Consider the following 6139-nt stretch of genomic DNA (forward strand, 5'->3'; position numbering starts at 1 on the left):
ATAGTATCCTTAAGCTCCTTATGATAAACTTCTCCAATGCGTTCCATGGTGATGTGAGCTGCCATACTCTTTCCTAGACTCCAGGTTGGTGCATCGAAGGAAAACTCTATGGGCTTAGTGACTGGCGTGAATGTCCTTCCTGGAACTTGAACTTGAATCATCCAACACTCCTCTTCTGGTAAAGTGGCGTTGTACATCCCGGTGAAGCTTGGTATTCCAATGTTCAAGCACCTAGTGACTTCCTTCAAATGTCGTCCAAAAGGTGCTTCTTCATCCGGTTGTGCAAAATTGTTCCTTGCATCCGCCATCCTAAAGAGTAGAAAATGGAGAGGAGTCAGAAATGATAAGAGAATAGTGATCTAGGGCTTTAGCTTAGTGGTCGTGTCCTACACTCAGCGTGTGCTCTGATACCATCTTGTAGCGACCCGACCTCAAACGGCCAAGTCTGTGTGCTTCAGTGTCATCCCTGGATCGGTAATGTTGACACACGTAGTACTCGAGGATTTATAACAGAGTAGCAATCACACACGTATTACATCGAATGTCTCGAAAGAGAACTTATTACAATAAATATGGCTTAAGGCCATCTAATACAATAACAACGGAAGGCTTGGAACATAAAGTGAGTCCATCAACTCCAGCGACATAGCTGAGCTGCACGACAATGACCTAAGGAACCTTACTCCTCGTCTGAAAAGTCTGCAGCATAATATGTTGCAGCCCGAAAACGGGTCAACACATGGAATATGCTAGCAAAATAACATAGTAGAGCAAGAACATAAAAATTCTATCACTACATGCATATTTGGCTGGTGGAAAGCTCTATGGTTATAGTTTTTGCGAAAAGCCAATTTTTCCCTACAACAAAGGAATAGATTTTATTTAACTATCATGGTAGTTGAAACATCATTGAGAAGGTTCCTCCAACTCAATCCCAAATAAAGTAATTATCAACCCAACAATATTAGTTTAGAGTGATGAGATACTTAGGATACTCCAAGTACTAGATACTCAAGATGTCCATAACCGGGGACACGGCTAACCATGATTAGTTTATACACTCTGCCGAGGTTTGCGCTCTTTTCCCCACAAGACCCGATCTCCTCCGTTGGATTTCTCGCACTACAGGGTGTTTGAGAAACGGATGACCGAGACACAGTCTTTCAGAAGCATTACCTCCTTACTCCGGGTATACCATACCAAACCTACATCCCACTACCTGCTGATCCACCTCTTGGGGAGCTTCACGCAACTTACTCAACAATGCTAGAGCCCATAATAGCTTGTGGCTGCACACGGAAGTTTCTAGCATGAAAATATCACAGTTCCCTTTGAGCCTGGGTGGCGGACCATAGGATTATCACACGGGTACTCCGGGATATCCTAGGACAACACTGGATTCCCCAGGTGCCCAACAAACAATCCACCTAGATGTGTATTCAAGTTGCCACCTTAAGTTAAACCATTAATTACCAATCTCACATCTGTCATAGATTTCACTCACCCAAACCACATCTACGAGCATAGCATAGCAATATAAGCAATACGTAGAAGTAACTCCCAAGGGTTTGTATATAACAGGGCAATAGGTTCTACCTCATCAACTACTTCCCAACCCACATGTTAATCACATCATAACCATGCAATGTTTGAGGTTTGGAACTAATGCATAAAAACTAGGTGATAAAGGGGTATGATCAAAGTGTTACTTGCCTTGCCGATGATCCGCAAAACCTAGCACTACAAAAAAAAGACACATCCGTGACATTTTGGGCCGAACGAAATTTTTTTCTGTCATACATATGACACTTCTATGACAATAATTGTGAAAAAACCCGGTATCATCATAGATGTGGTGGCCTCCTACTTCTATGACAAAAAATCATGACAGAAAATGGGCTTTTCGTCCTGGGCGGGCCGGATACGCAGCTGCATGACATTCTTTGGGCTGTCCATGACGGAAAAAACCATGGTAGAAGCAAGGGCGAGGAAAATTTCGGGGAGTTCCCGGTTACGGTGGGAGGTGGTGGGCCAAGGGATGCGCGTTTCTATCATACACGTATGCGCGTGTGTGCGAGGCGTTGGCTCTAACTGAACCCGAGCGAGGCTTTGGGCTCTAACTGAACCCAAGCGATTGCACTGCAGGCTACGCGTTACTGAACCCGAGCGATCGATCGATGGCTGTTAACTGAACCTGATCAAGCGATTCCTTCGCTACTGCTGCTAACTGAAGCTGATCGATGCTGCCTCTGGATGAACAGTGTGCATTGCGGTGGGGGGGGGGTGGATGAACAATTCCCGGTGGGGGTGGATAAACAGGACCCCGTGGTGTTGCCTCTGGATGAACAGGACCCCGATCGATCGAGCCGGTTGGGTCTGGATGAACAGGACCCCGTGGAGGGCTGGATGTACAGGACCACCTCGTGGAGGGCAGGATGAACAGTAGACAGTGGAGGGAAGGATGAACAGTAGCCCGTGGAGGGGTGTTTGAATAGGAGCCCGTGGAGAGGGTTGGTTGAACAGTAGCCGGTGGTGTAGCGCGCGGTGGAGCCTGGATGAATAGGAGCCCGTGGATGAACAGTCGCATGTGGAGGCTGGAGGAGGTCGACGGTGGATAAACAATACCTTGTGGAGGCTGGAGGGGGTCGATGGTGGAGATGAACAGTATCCCGTGGAGTCCCGTTTTGCGGTACGCCACACCCCTCCCGATGAACAGGACCCCCGTTTCGACCGTAGGAGGTCCGTTTTGTCCGTTTTGCGGTACGCCACACCCCTCCCGATGAACAGGACCCCCGTTTTGACCGTAGGAGGTCCGTTTCCTCCGTTTTGCCGTACACCAGACCCCTCCCGATGAACAGGATCCCGTTTCGAACGTGGCCGGTCGAACACAAGGCCGTTTCCTCCGTTCTGCGGTACGCTAGGCCTCGTTTCCATCGCCTGTTCCGTCCAAGCCCTCCCGATGAACACGATGCATTCCGTTGCCTCCCCATGAACACAACGCATTCCGTTGCCTCCCCATGAACATGACGCATTCCGTTGCCTCCCCATGAACACGACGACGATGTTGTTTCTCCATTCCGACCCAGCCATGTACACGAGCCCTGGCCGTACGTATGCGCGAGTAGGCGTTCGAGACCCCGCCCGTATGTACACATACGTGGCCGTATTTTCTTTCTTGCACCCTGCCCGTTGTACGTACGTGTACATGCTACGTGCACGCCTCTACTACGACACGTGCGCGCCTCTACATCGACCAGTATATATGTACGTACATGTTCGCGACCAGAATGACAACGCTACATATGCTTCGACCAGGTGGGTCCCGACTGTCAGGCATTTCCTTGCGTGCCAAGATGTAGCTGGTGGGTCCTAGCAGTCAGGGGCAAACATTTTTTTCGCGAAATACGGTGGCCCATCCGGTGGGTCCCCGGTGTCAGGTGGAGGAATAATTATTTTGCATGTAATAAGGAGGCACTTCCTTGCTGCGGCCGTGGACCCAGCTGTCAGCGACTCCACGCACAGTACTCTTCCGATGGAAGTTGGTCGTTGACCACATTGACCACGCCGCACCGAGAGCACCACGGCGATGGACGACGGCGAGGCCTAGGAAGGGGACGATGCAGAGCCGGGGAAGACGCGGCTGTAGAAGCCCGCGCGGAGAGGAGTACGAGGGTTCATTGGTTCGGCTACGGTGTGACGCTGCCGTCGCCGCAGGGCCTGGCCAGCGGTGGGAATAGTAGGAGGCGGTAAGGCCTCCACGGCAGCACAACCGGCCACGGGAGGCATGAGCATGCGGCACGACCGGCGCTGCTTTGGGCGGCTGGAGCAAAAAGACCAGAGGTTGAATAAGCACTACGGCCGTTGGATGGACATCGTACGGTCACTGGAGCTAGAATCGTTCATATTGACTAAGTTGACAAAGCCCTTCGTCCCCGTCAACTTAGTAGGTCCACAAGTCAGCCTCCCACCAAGGTGGGTCCCAGCTAGCCGGGGGACTATTCATTTTTTTGTGCATAATAAGGAGGCACTTCCGGTGGGTCCGAGCTGACAGCGGGGGGAATGTTTTTGTCGCAAAATACGGTGGCCTGTCCGGTGGGTCCCAGCAGTCAGGGGGAAACGATTTTTTTCACAAAATACTGGTGGTCCGTTCGGTGGGTCCCCGCTGTCAGGTGGAGGAATAATTATTTTGCACGTAATAAGGAGGCACTTCCTTGCTGCGGCCGTGGACCCAGCTGTCAGCGTCTCCATGCACAGTACTCTTCCGATGGAAGTCGGTCGTTGACCACATTGACCACACGACGCCGAGAGCACCACGACGGTGCACAACGGCGAGGCCTAGGAAGGGGACGACGCGGAGCCGGGGAAGACGTGGCAACGGAAGCCCGCGCGGAGAGGAGTACGAGGGTTCACTGGTTCGGCTGCGGTGTGAGGCTGCCGTCGCCGCAGGGCCAGGCAAGCGGTGGGAATACTAGGGGGCGGTGAGGCCTCCGCGGAAGCACAGCCGGCCACGGGAGGCAGGAGCATGCGGCACGACCGGCGCTGCTTTGGGCGACTGGAGCAAGAAGACCAGAGGTTGAAGAAGCACTATGGCCGTTGGATGGACATTGTACGGTCACTGGAGCTAGAATCGTTCATATTGACTAAGTTGACAACGCCCTTGTCCCCGTCAACTTAGTAGGCCCACAAGTCATCCTCCTACCAAGGTGGGTCCCAGCTAGCCCGGGGAGTTTTCATTTTTGTGCGTAATAATGAGGCACTTCTGGTGGGTCCGAGCTGATAGCGGTGGGAACGTTTTTTCGCCAAATACGGTGGCCTGTCCGGTGGGTCCCAGCAGTCAGGGGGAAACGATTTTTTTCACAAAATACTGGTGGCCCGTCCGGTGGGTCCCTGCTGTCAGGTGGAGTAATAATTATTTTCCATGAAATAAGGAGGCACTTCCTTGCGGCTGCCATGGACCCAGTTGTCAGCCTCTCCACGTATAGTACTCTTCCGATGGAAGTCGGTTGTTGACCACATTGACCACGCCGTGCCGAGAGCACCATGGCAGTGGACGACGACGAGGCATAGGAAGGGGATGACACGGAGCCGGGGAAGACGCGGCAGTGGATGCCCACGTGGAGAGTACGAGCGTTCACCGGTTCGGCTGCGGTGTGAGGCTGCCATCGCCGCAGAATAACAGGGAGTGTGGGTGAGTAGAGGGATGCCCTGGCCAGCGGTGGGAGTAGTAGGGGGCGCTGAGGCCTGCGCGGCAGCACAACCGGCCACGGGAGGTGGGAGTAGGCGGTCCCGCCGGCGCTGCTTTGGCGGTTGGAGCAAGAAGATCAGAGATTGAAGAAACACGACGGCCGTTGGATTGACATCCAACGGTTACGTCTGCTAGAATCGTTTGTTGACGTATATAATAACTAAAAAAATCTTGCATACGCGTCAACTAAACAGGCCCACAAGTCAGACCACTCCCTCTTTTTTTAATAATTTATATATAGCTCATGGCAACTTCTTATGCAATTTATTGCAGTCATTTTTTGGGTTGGCCAGGGCCAATTTTGCATATTTCTGTGGGTTCCAAACTATTTTTAATACCAAAATGTCGAGCTAGATTTAAAGTACTTTGAAGATATATTTAAATTAGGTTAATGCCCAGTGAAATAGGAATCTAAAAATGTGAAAAAATTCAGAAATTATAAAGTAATTGCCAATTTTTCATCTGGTGTTTATATTTACAACCCACTTCATATTACTTTCAAGATTTGCAGGCGTCTTGAAAGAGTTGCAGCCCATCAGGGCGTAGAAAAATAAGTAGGCTTGGATTGGGTATTCTTCAGAGAAAATAAACCGGGCTCATTTTCACAAAGAAAAAATAGCTGGGCTGGTCACATGGTGAACATAAAATATAAGCCTGGGCTAGATGGGCCACAGCCCAGTTCAAACCCTGCTCCGTCTCAACAATACCAAACAAAAAAATACTGCTCAAGTAGCTACGTCCCAGGTGTCAGCCGATCTTGTGCTGTTCTCTTGTCTATTGACTATATACGCTCCCAATGTCGTGGGTCCCAGATGTCAGGAAAACGCTAGGAGGAAGCATTTTATTTTTCCATACGCTGACATGGTGGGCCCCTAAAGTCATCCTCTCCACGTA

The sequence above is a fragment of the Triticum urartu genome, chromosome 2 (assembly GCF_003073215.2).
Source record: "Triticum urartu cultivar G1812 chromosome 2, Tu2.1, whole genome shotgun sequence".
Classification (NCBI taxonomy): domain Eukaryota; kingdom Viridiplantae; phylum Streptophyta; class Magnoliopsida; order Poales; family Poaceae; genus Triticum; species Triticum urartu.